This window comes from Danio rerio, chromosome 12 (genome assembly GCF_049306965.1).
Source record: "Danio rerio strain Tuebingen ecotype United States chromosome 12, GRCz12tu, whole genome shotgun sequence".
Taxonomy (NCBI): Eukaryota; Metazoa; Chordata; class Actinopteri; order Cypriniformes; family Danionidae; genus Danio; species Danio rerio.
In genome coordinates this window covers 11,170,001-11,182,500 of record NC_133187.1, presented here as the reverse complement: position 1 = coordinate 11,182,500, position 12,500 = coordinate 11,170,001, and the positions used below count along the sequence as shown (strand labels likewise).

The following is a 12,500-nucleotide window of genomic DNA, read 5'->3' as shown; positions in this document are numbered from 1 at the left end:
CGAAGAGATTTTTTTAACACCTTTCTAAGCATAATAGTTTTACTTATTTTACTCAACTCACTTTTAATAACTGATTTATTTTCTCTTTGCCATGCTGACTAATTAATATTTGACTAGATGTTTTTCAAGACACTTCTATACAGCCTAAAGTGACATTTAAAGGCTTAACTAGGTTAATTAGATTAACTAGGCAGGTAAGGGTAATTAGGCAAGTTATTGAATAACGAGGGTTTGTTCTGAAAAATATATATCTTAAAGGGGCTGAAAATTTTGACCTTAAAATAGTTTTTTTAAAAAGTAAAAACTGCTTTTATTCTAGCCTAAATAAAACAAATAAGACTTTCTCCAGAGGAAAAAAATATTATCAGACATACTGTGAAAATTTCCTTGCTCTGTTAAACATAATTTGGAAAATATTTAGAAAAAAAAAAAACAAATGCAAAGAGGGCTAATAACTCTGACTTCAATGGTCATGATTTTTTCTTGGAATCTATATGAAGATCAATATCTATAGATATATTATAGATATTATATATCTACAAGTTAATAAGTGTCATAATAGCAAACACTATTATAAATGATAAATATTAATAATTAAGATAGTATTGCAAATGATAGTAAACTTAATACAATACCTACATATTACATGTTGCCTTGCTGTGCTTCTAAGGTAACGTTGCAATGCTTTTTACTCTACAAATTCTTCATTAGCTTTTAAACTCATAAAACTTTAAAACTATATTCTTCATAAATGTCGCAGTTTATCCAGAGAAAATTACAGTCATTTAGACTTATTAACATTTTAAACAGTTTGGACTAAATGTAAACTAGATTTTGTATATATGAAGAAATGTTTATTTTAATATATTTTTTTTATGATGTGGGTGTATACATTTGTGCTCATTTAAGTACTGCATAACAAAAGCCTGTTGATGTCAGTATTACTCTCTTTCATTCTCATGAATTTCTCAAGTGTGTAATTTAAAGACGGAAGCTGGTGAGACACTCAAATACAACAGTATTACTTCATAGCATCATTCACTATAAGCAGGGGGGTTAATCGAATGCACCCCTAAAATTCCATGTCAACTTCAGCTGCCAACCAGTTATGCAAGAAGGGTTTGATGTAAAATGGGACTTTCACTAATGATTTGATAAGCGTGAGTCAAAAGTCACTGAAAAAAAGAATTCAAAGCTGATTCCTTGGATTTACTAAAATGTTTAAGTTAAGCGGTTGTTAACAATTTATTTGGGCTGAATTTAAACAAACAAATTAAGTTAAACATTACTAAATTTAATTTGTTTAAATTCAACCCAATCAAATTGTTTGCAACAGTTTAACAGACATAACTTTTTTGTGTGTAAAATTTAATACTATGACCAGTTTTTTGTTTCTTTTTGTACTCAGAAAATTTCAGTGAAGGAAACTAAATCTGTTTATAAATCCCATTCTTAATTTACATAACTATTTTTAGCACTGAATAATATAATTATTTTTAGATGAATTTATGAGAGAGGGGATAATTTGTTAATTCCCATATGATAGATGCAATATTTGAGAAGCTGAGTCAAAAATCACTCATTATTTCCTACTCGGTCATCATGACAGCAAAAACCCATGGTACAAACGCATGTTACAGGTTGTGCAATAAAGCACAGGCAGAGTTTCCTTCAAAGGAAGCAGACAGGCAGTAAGAGATTGTGTCAAAGAGATGAGGGGAAAGCAGAAGAAAGATTTCTATAGAAACAAGCAACATCGTATGTAAGAAATATGGTGAATAAGAGTAATCACCATCACATCATGTACAGGCTCAGTTTGGTTTCAACATAAAAAGATTGATCTCTTTTCATAGTGAGAGTGGGAAAGAAACAGAAACAGACAGAGAGCTCCATGAACAGAAAAAAAAGAGGAAGGTGTTGCTAAACTCAGTGGGTTCCCACAAAACCCTCCTAAACCTCGCTCATTTTTTTTGACAGATAGACAATACACATATGCTCTCTTTATAAAGTGCTATAATAATCGCACATTGGCACTGCATTCTGATGCTGAATCTTGCTTTTTTAACAGACATTTTTTTAAAAAAAAATCAACAATCCAATCTTGAATTTTGTCCAGAAATAGTCTGTTTCGTTTGATCGATTACAAATTATGGGTCAGTCTTTGCATTTCGGGATCATTTAGAGGATGTTTCTTAAGGAAAGATGTGTGAATCAATCTGCATGTAAATAATGCTGTCATTTTTTAATAGATACAGAGTAACATCCGTTCCATGAGCTTGACGTATTTGACCATTCACCTCGATGACACTCTCTGTGACATTCCATCATTCATTTTCTTTTCGGCTTAGTCCCTTTGTTAATCTGGGGTCGCCACCGCGGAATGAATCGCCATCTTATCCAGCATATGTCTTAGGCAGCGGATGCCCTTCCAGCTGCAACCCATCACTGGGAAAATTCTGTGACATCTTAATTATTTTTTTCACATGCATGTTGTTGTTGTTTTTTTATTGCCAAAAGCCTGAACGTCTGCTTAAATATGAACTAAATCAAAATAATCAAACAAATACATTTCATACAATAAATATATTAAATTCAATTCAATTCAGCTTTATTTGTATAGCGCTTTTACAATGTAGATTGTGTCAAAGCAGCTTCACATAAATGGTCATAGTAACTGGAACAGTGTGGTTCAGGTTTTAGTGTTTAAGTTCAGTTCAGTTCAGTTTAGCTCAGTTCAGTGTGATTTAATCATTACTGAGAGTTCAAACACTGAAGAGCAAATTAATCGATGCGCAGCTCTACCAATCCTGAACCATGCGAGGCAGTGGCGACAGCGGAGAGGGAAAAAAAACTTCACCTGATGGGAGTGAAGAAAAAAAACCTTCAGAGAACCAGACTCAGTTGGGCACGACCATTTTAATTTCTCCGCTGGCCAAAAGTCTTGTGCAGAACTTCATTCGCCGTGGTTTATGCTGGAAGATGGCCTCAATGAAGACTCGTCTGTCCCTGGAGCGTCGCTGGAATCAGACACAAGTTCTCCACTCCCCACGACCATCAGCGCAGCAGCAGCTCAGGATATGGCCTGGTCCCGGATATGGAATCCTTGGGATCATCACGTCGCTGGTCTTGGATCCAATCAGTGACTCCGCCTAATCTGAGGACCTCGGGATGAGTATCCCCAGGTGAAAATAGAGAATAAAGAGAATAATTAGCGTAGCTGCTGTTCATAGTGTATATAAGCAAGATGCAGAAGCCTGTGTGGAACCCGCTAGGTGATGCATTGAGTGTATGCTTTACTAAACAGATAGGTCTTTAATCTAGTTTTGAACTGGGAGAGTGGGTCTGAGCCTCGGACATTACCAGGAAGGCTATTCCAGAGTGTAGGAGCCATGAAAGAGAAGGCTCGACCTCCTTTACTTGATTTTGATATTCTTGGTACTACCAGAAGCCCTGAATTTTGAGATCTTAAGGAACGAGTTGGTTCGTAGCGAGACAGAAGGTTGGTTAGATAAACAGGAGCTAGATTATTTAGAGCTTTATAGGTGAGAAGTAATATTTTAAATTCAATACGAAATTTAACAGGCAGCCAGTGTAAGGAGGATAAAATTGGGGTTATATGATCATATTTTCTAGACCTGGTCAGATTCTGGTCAGAATATATAGGAGAAAGAGAAAAAAAACAGCAATAACAACATTATGATTCAATAATTGAAGAAGATCAAAACATTTGTTTTCTTCTTCCCTTTAGGAAATAAAAGTAGAATCTGATCAAAAAAGGGCTTAAGTTGTTCATTTGTCCATTCTTAAAATTCATAACCAACCTTTCATTCTCTAAGCGTTTCAAAAACTTGTCATCCAGGGATGGTTCCTCAGCATGAATAAAGGACCTCAGGAGTTCTTTGAAGATTTTAATTGCCTGACTCAAGCTGTGTGGAGGTTTCCCTGAGCGTTTACAGAATTGAACATGGGTCTATAATGAGACACCTGAGCTTGTTTTGCAGTCTGCTTTGATTATAGTCAACCCTATAAAGCATAATAGTTATTCAATGTTTTTGCAGCACTGTAGGTTCAGAAAAGAAGACATCTTTTTGAAGTTTGGGTCCTATAAATCAGATCAGCAGTTTATATTTTTGAAACAACAGTATCTTAGTACCCCAACTAAAATGATATCAATCAATCAATCAATCAATCAATCAATCAATCAATCAATCAATCAATCAATCAATCAATCAATCAATCAATCAATCAATCAATCAATCAATCAATCAATCTCACTATCAAACTCTGAAAATAAATGGTATGTCAATGAATTACAAAGGCTGAATTGTTATGACCTGGATATTCATTAAATAGCCACATGAAATGGTCTGCAGAGAGTCCACAGGTAATGGGGGTGCGGGGGCACTTCAGATCATTTTGGAAGAGCACTTTCTATCCAAGACTAAAGGGCATGTGCACTGCACAGGTTGAGCCCTATGTGTGCATGTGCCTGGGCAGTGTAGAATCACATGGAACAATGAGGCCTGATAATACATAGCACAATATTTTTTAAAACTCCTCAAAAATACTGGCTTTTGTTAAAAAAAAAATAAATAAATAAAAATTGTTCTCAAAATTATTATAATTATTTACATAAGTTTATATCATTTATATAAGTTTCGCTCAATGTTGTAAGTGCACCATTATGCCATTATTCATCATTTTATTTCATGCTTTTTAAAATTGTAATTTTACTTTTTAACCAGTGATAGATTGATTAAAAAACAAATTACATAAAATTTTTTAGCTTTAATGTAGTCATTGGTCCTCTGAAAAATCTTTTTAAAGTACTTTGACAGATTTGTCTGAACATGTAGTTTCACAATATTTAAAACAGCAACTTGTTTATTAATCAAATCTGCCTGTATAAGAGTGTGGTCAGCTTACAATAACATAAATTTGATGTGAAAACGAAAGTGTGAAGATACAAACTTGAAACTGTAGTTCAGGTACTAGTCTGTAGAGGGCGACGTTGTTTATAAAATTTTAAAAAGTCTGCAAGTGAAGAAAAGTAATCTCCTGATAGTCCCCCTTAGTTTTTTTTTTTTTTTTTTTTTAATAAATAACTTTCTATCTACATTTCATCTTACAATTATTTGTGTCCCAATAATCTTCTTTAAATCTGATAACACTTTTTTGATGTTCCCCAAAAAGACATTTACATGATTATTATTAACTTTATTAATTTTATTGACCCTAAAAAAAAATACTCTACCAATACTCTACTGTTACATGGGAGTTTGTTGTAGGTGCAAAGTTCATGACACAATAACTTGAATATATATATACTTATGATATCAAAAAATCTAGACACAATATTATGAATGCTGTCATCTGATACCACATATTGCCTCTAAATATTTGTAATCGAATGTTCAGAGGCACATGATGACGCTTGATGGTCCTTAGCATCTTATCCTTTAATATATCCATTTATTTATGCCAACAAATGCCTCCCACCAGTGATGATATACAGCCATATCTAACTGCTACGAGTGTGATATTACTTTTATACAATAGTTTGATGGCATAATTGGGTATATAGAAAAGAAAATTAAGCACAGAAAGTCTCAAAATCCTTTTGTATGAGGAACTACTTTCCTCCACCATTCATTCACATCTGCAGCTGGCATCAGAACAGCAGAAACCGTTGCTACATCGCACACATCATTTTATAGCTAGTATTTGAATGATTCTCTAGCGTAATGTCTAAAGTGATGACAAGACGGGGGATTTTGCTGACTATGCTGACTATATATGTATGTTGGTGCGGTGGATGGCGGAGGGGTGTTGTGGACAAATTTGAGCGGAGCGGAAGTGTCACGGACAACAGTGAAGAGGGTCGGGGAGTCGCAGAAGAAACCGAAATTGAACAGCGGACGGGGTGAAGGGAGGTTGAGAAGGGGGATCGGTAAAATGAGGCATGTACCGGTACAAATTAAGCCCTGTATATATGCCACCCTTACTATTTACCTAGGTCGCCTCTATGGACACACCGGTCCTTTATATATATTTATACAACACTTATGTCTGGTTTTTGAATGTGATGGGCTGAAAGCTGTGCAATATTCTGCCAGTAACAGCACTCGCCCCGCCCCATTCACCTTTTTGTTTTACTCCGCCTACATACAGCAACAAGCTGTGGACATTTTACAGTTTGACAAATTTTACTGCTGTTGGGCAACATATTGTACTTTTGAGGCTTTTTTTGTAGAGGATGTAGTTGTTTAGATTGCAACTATGCAGTTTATTTATAAGGATAGTGCCTATTTTTAATTAAATATTTATAATTTCTGAGAGACAGCACGTCAGCGGCCATGGGGTATATACCGAAGCATGCTAATAGGACTTTTAATTTGCCAGTAACCTGGGTTAAGCACTTCCGGCGAATTGAATGCCAACGCAAAATCAGATGCGTTTAAGGTCTGTTTTCTTTAAAAATCAGCGATCTCCACAAGCTGAGTGATATCCGATTTAAAGGTGGTCTCAGATTGTACAAGAAGCACTGCATTAAATTACATTTCCCCCGCCATGTCTTTATAATATGAGCATTTATTTTACCCCAGTATGTTCAATGGAGCTTCTGCGTTAGCCTGCCGATTCTGACGGGCGAATGCGAGTAAACAGCTTTTTGTCTCGCTTTATGCTTGAGCAACTAAATAAATGCTAAACTGAATGTATTTTAATGACATTACAACATTGATGATGTAAAAGGAACCATATAAAATGGAAAAAAGTTCACAATAACAAGTCACCGGAAGTGTATCAGCATGAGAACAGCACTAGCTCGGCATATACCCTATTGGCTTGTCTTTGAGGAAAGACGGTTGACAATGTTCATCCACAAGATGGCGACAGAGACTGCATAATAAGCCCCAAGAGAACACCAGCATGATTTCAAACTACAGCAGATCAAATCATTATTAAACAGATGAGTAGTAGTAGATAAGTATCATTATTTAACAGATCTGTAGATTGATGGCATTTTATGCAGTTCAGCCTTATAATCTTAAAGTGTGAGCAAAATCACCTGTTTTGTCATCACTTTAGACATTACGCTAGACAGAGAATAAATTAAACACTAGCTCTAAAATGCCGTTGGTAAAGTATCGGTTTCTGCTGTTCTGGCGTCAGCTGCAGATGTGAATGAATAGCGGAAGAAAGTAGTTTCTCTAACAAAAGGGTTTTTAGACTCTCTGTATTTGATTTTCTTTTTTATACTGTCAAACTGTTGTATGAAGGCAATATCACACTCGTAGCAGTGCGATGTGGCTGTATATCGTCACTGCCCTGCTGAAAAATCCAGCTTAAACCAGCCTAGGCTGGTTGGCTGGTTTTAGCTGGTCGACCAGGCTGGTTTTAGAGGGGTTTTGGCCACTTCCAGGCTGGTTTCCAGCCATTTCCAGCCTGGTCTTAGCTGGTCAGGCTGGGAGATGACCAGCTAAAACCAGCTTGACCAGCCTAGCAGGCTGGGAGCCCAGCCAAAACCAGCTATGTCCAGCTTAAACTAAGCTGGTCAAGCTGGTTTTTGCTGGATTTAGCTGGTCATTTTCCAGCCTGACCAGCTAAGACCAGGCTGGAAATGGCTGGAAACCAGCCTGGAAGTGGCCAAAACCCCTCTAAAACCAGCCTGGTCGACCAGCTAAAACCAGCCAACCAGCCTAGGCTGGTTTAAGCTGGATTTTTTAGCAGGGTGGTAGGAGACTAACGCACGCCTAACCCCAGTGCCGATATGCTTATACGAATATATACGAATAAACTTGCCTTGGCTTGATAGGGCATCATCGTGGCACAGTGGGTTGCACGATCGCCTCACAGCAAAAAGGTCACTGGTTCGAGTCTCCGCTGGGTCAGTTGGCATTTCTGTGTGGAGATTGAATGTTCTCCTCATGTTCATGTGGGCTTCCTCTGGGTGCTCGGTTTCCCTCACAAGTTCAAAGACATGTGGTACAGGTGAATTGGGTAAGCTAAAATTGTCCGTAGTGTATTTGTGTGTATAGATATTTCCCAGTGATCGGTTACAGATGGTAGGGCATCCGCTGTTTAAAAACATGTGCTGGATAAGTTGGTGGTTCATTTTGCTGTGGCTACCACAGATTAAGAAAGGGACTAAACTGAAAAGAAAATGAATGAATATATGTATATATATATATATATATATATATATATATATATATATATATATATATATATATATATATATATATATATATAGGCAATGATTTTTATACTGTGCAGGCTATATTTTGTACTGTTCCCCAAACCCTACTGCTTAAATATACCGTCACAAAAAAAAAAAATAATAATAATCTTAAGCTTCACATTTTCAAAATACTCAATTCTGGTTGATTTATCAGCTGTCTTTCTCCAGAAGACTAAAAATGTCACACAAAGTCAAAAATCATCACTAAACATGTGGGGTCCCCACAGCGTGATGAATACCAGGCCTGCACACACACAAACACAGACAAACACACACTTCTCTTTCCCTTCTAGAGTGCAAGGTGAGCTAGTTTGAAATGTAAATGAACCTGAGGCAACAGGTGTGTGTTTGGCAGAGTACTGTAACATTACCCGTTAAACCAACCCCCCTCTACACACACAATCTCACCTGTTGGACCTCTTAACTTCTCTTCTACTGAACAGTCTGGGTCTGATTATTTCTTGCTTACAACTGCATACAAGTTTGTCTATGTGTAAACCTGTATTGTTGTGTTCGTGATTCTGTCCATTTTTGTCACAGTGAGGGATTATTTGTCACCAACAGTACATTTTCTGTCATCATCTTATGTTTTTCAGTCTGTCTTTTATTATTTTAGGGAAGACAGCGTGAAATTTGTTTAAAATGTTGTTCTTTTCAGGGATTATTTTAATTTGCTGCGTCATGCATGTTCAATTCAATTCAATTCAGTTTTATTTGTATAGCGCTTTTACAATGTAGATTGTGTCAAAGCAGCTTCAAATAAATGGTCATGTCAGAGTAGACTTCACCCACGCTAACTATTACAGTTATTTCTTAGTCTCTTTTTTTGAATATTTTTTATTATAATTTTTGCAGACAGAAAAACAAAGAACAGACCGACAAACCCATCATGAGAAAATAATCAGTGCAAAATGTAAAATAAAGCTAAAAGCAAGAGAAAATGGCGACATACAAAACACATATGACCCACAAAAAGACACAGCAATGAATGTAGAGAAAAAAAACTTACAAATCTTCAGATATTAAATGATACTCTTAGTCTTTATGGTGTTGCAGAAAAAGAAAGACTGGATCCCACATTTTATCAAATTTCGCAGAGTTCCCAGAGGTGATATATCTTATTGTTTCCAAATGTAAAGTGGAGGTGAGTCCGAGAAGCCAATCAGAAAAAAAGAGGCCTAACATTTTTTTTTTCCAAAAACAAAGGATAACTTTTATAGCTATGATCATGCCATACTGAACAGGTAACCGTACATTTCGGTTAAGAGTCTCAAGAAAATCTGACCAGCCAAAAATTGCTATCATTGGGTCAGGGAGTAAAACACAATTGTAAACCTTAGCAAAGAACTGAAATATTTCTAACCAAAAATTCTGAATTTGAACACAAGACCAAAAAAGATGTGCTAAGGCACCCTCAGCAGCTTTACACTTGTCACATGTGAGGGAAACCGAGGGATAAAATTTATTAAGCTTTGTTTTAGAATAGTGAAGTGTGTGTAATACTTTGTACTGAATAAGATGGTGTCTAGAATTTATGGAACATGAATAAACAGATAAAAGGCATTGATCCCAATCAGTCTCAGATATTGAAATCCCTAAGTCTTCTTCCCAAGCGGCTTTCAAAAAAAGAGATTAGGCCCCTAGCGTGTGAAGAGTTTAAAAATAAGTCAAATAACTTGCCTTCTAAAGATAAAACTTCAAAATCTGGAATATTTATTCATTAGTCTCTTTGGTAAATTTCTCGAATCAAAATTTTAATTCTCCAAATTACCTGAACAATGTACAGTACATAAAAAAATCCCATAATAATAACTACATACTAATCATCTATCAAGCATTAGCAAATAGTTAATTCATTATTTGTTAAGCATTAACTCTACATTATTAGACATTAGTAAGCAGTTTAGAAAAACAGCTACAAATGCTGAATATTTATAAGCACATTTATGATGTGCTTAATGATTGTATTTTCATACGTTGTTATTTATTAATTGTTCATTTAGTAATTGTTCAAAATTCAGTATTGCATTATTTACAAACCATTTGAATTTAAGAGTTGTTCGTAGCTTTTAGAAACATGCAGAATGAGTAAGTAAATGATTAATAAATGATTTAAATCAACATTTACATATTTTATTATTCAGGCATATAGTAATGGTTATTATGTATGTTAATAAATGCTTTATTAAGTCAACTTCATCCAGTTTTGTGACCTAATCTAAAGTGAGGACTATTTATGCTTTATAAATCCCTTATAAATGACAATTAAAGGCTCAGTATCAAATGAACAACATTTGCAATCTTATCTGAAAAGGAAAATTACTGTAAACTTTGAACATCGCCCAATAACAGGAATGTCAAAATACAATTAGCAGTAAATACTATTCAATAAAATTGAATTAAGCAACAATATATTAATTTAACAATAACAATATGATACAACATTTCAAAGTAATTTGGCAAAGTTTAAACTGCACAGTCATTTTATTTGAGATAAAAAGATTTACTTTTTATTTAATTTGTGTACATACAAATGAACAGAAATAAAGTCGTTTATTTTCCTTTTTTCCTGTTTAGAATAGAACTGAGCCTGTAATTATCATTCATAAGGAATTTATGAAGCATAAATAGTCTTCACTTTAGATTAGGTCACAAAACTGGATGAATTTGAGTTACTAAAGCATTTATTAACATGGAAATTTACTATTAGTATATGCCTGAATAATAAAACATATAAATGTTTATTTGAAGTTTATTAATAATTAACAAACACATTCTGAATGATCTTCAAATAGCACCAACTGTTCTTAAATAACTAGTTTGTGAATAATGCAATACTTAAATAAGTAATAAAAAAATTACTTGTCATGTGCTTGTCATTATGATGGCACTGACATGTTCATTGATACAAATTTTTTTTTTTTTTTTTTTTTGAATGACGAACTGAGGGTTTTGAGCAGGTAATCCATGATGCTTTTGCTATTTGTACATGTCGTTTTGAAAAATGTACTTACCGTTTTGCAAATTACAATTGTGATCAAAGAAATGTACCAAGGCAACTGAGAAAAAATGTTGATCTATAAGCAATGAATATGAGATAATCTCAGATCATAAGAAAACCCGGTCACAATCTAGCATATTAAAGAATAGACATTCTTTGAACTGTACAATTTTCTTTTCGTATAATCACGCTTTATAAAGTGTTTGAAATGCCTGCTGATTATTTTACTTGTCATTTCCAGAATTTCAATCTTGATTGCTTACACCTGCTCATCATTTTTCTTTGTTGTGCGTTTATAGTCTCTTTTTCTCCCTGAGCATTTTTGTCACATCTTGCATGTAATTGCCACTGCAGTTTTCTTTAATCATGGTTCATCTGACTCCTGGTTTGTTATCTCTTACCTTAGTTAAATTGTGTGATTTGAATTTGTTTACTCTTCATCGTGCCTGACTGCATATTTTGACCCTTTGGAAAAGTCTTGGGAATAGTACTTAGATTTGTTAGCTTAGCTATCATTGTGGCTCATTAAATCTCTGCATGTGGATCTGAACTCAGTGTCTCTGTTAGATCTGCTAAACAAATACCCAAAAGACATTCCGGGGGCCAACAATATCTAAATGATCAAATTTAAATTTTCACAGATCACAAATATATATTTTTTTTTTTCCAAAAACAAAGGATAACTTTTATAGCTATGATCATGCCATACTGAACAGGTAACCTTACATTTCGGTTAAGAGTCTCAAGACAATCTGACCAGCCAAAAATTGCTATCATTGGGTCAGGGAGTAAAACACAATTGTAAACCTTAGCAAAGAACTGAAATATTTCTAACCAAAAATTCTGAATTTGAACACAAGACCAAAAAAGATGTGCTAAGGCACCCTCAGCAGCTTTACACTTTTCACATGTGAGGGAAACCGAGGGATAAAATTTATTAAGCTTTGTTTTAGAATAGTGAAGTGTGTGTAATACTTTGTACTGAATAAGATGGTGTCTAGAATTTATGGAACATAAACAAACAGATAAAAGGCATTGATCCCAATCAGTCTCAGATATTGAAATCCCTGCATGTGGATCTGAACTCAGTGTCTCTGTTAGATCTGCTAAAGAAATACCCAAAAGACATTCCGGGGGCCAACAATATCTAAATTATCAAATTTAAATTTCACAGATCACAAATATTTGATAAAACTGCCAGTGTCATTGTAGGGTTTAAAAATTACAATATTTTAAAGAAGCATTTGGCCATCTGTG

The 12,500-nt window shown here is 34.8% G+C and overlaps 1 protein-coding gene across 1 annotated transcript in view; it reads right to left on the bottom strand.

Annotated features, from left to right (window-relative positions):
* The window catches only part of csf3a (colony stimulating factor 3 (granulocyte) a), an 8,927-nt gene extending 8,389 nt beyond the window's left edge, over positions 1–538 (bottom strand). Inside the window, exon 1 of the mRNA XM_073917294.1 lies at positions 1–538. This exon is cut by the window's left edge and continues 1,186 nt beyond it. The gene's annotated coding sequence lies outside the window, so the exon portion shown is untranslated.
* Between the last annotated feature and the right edge of the window lie 11,962 nt (positions 539–12,500).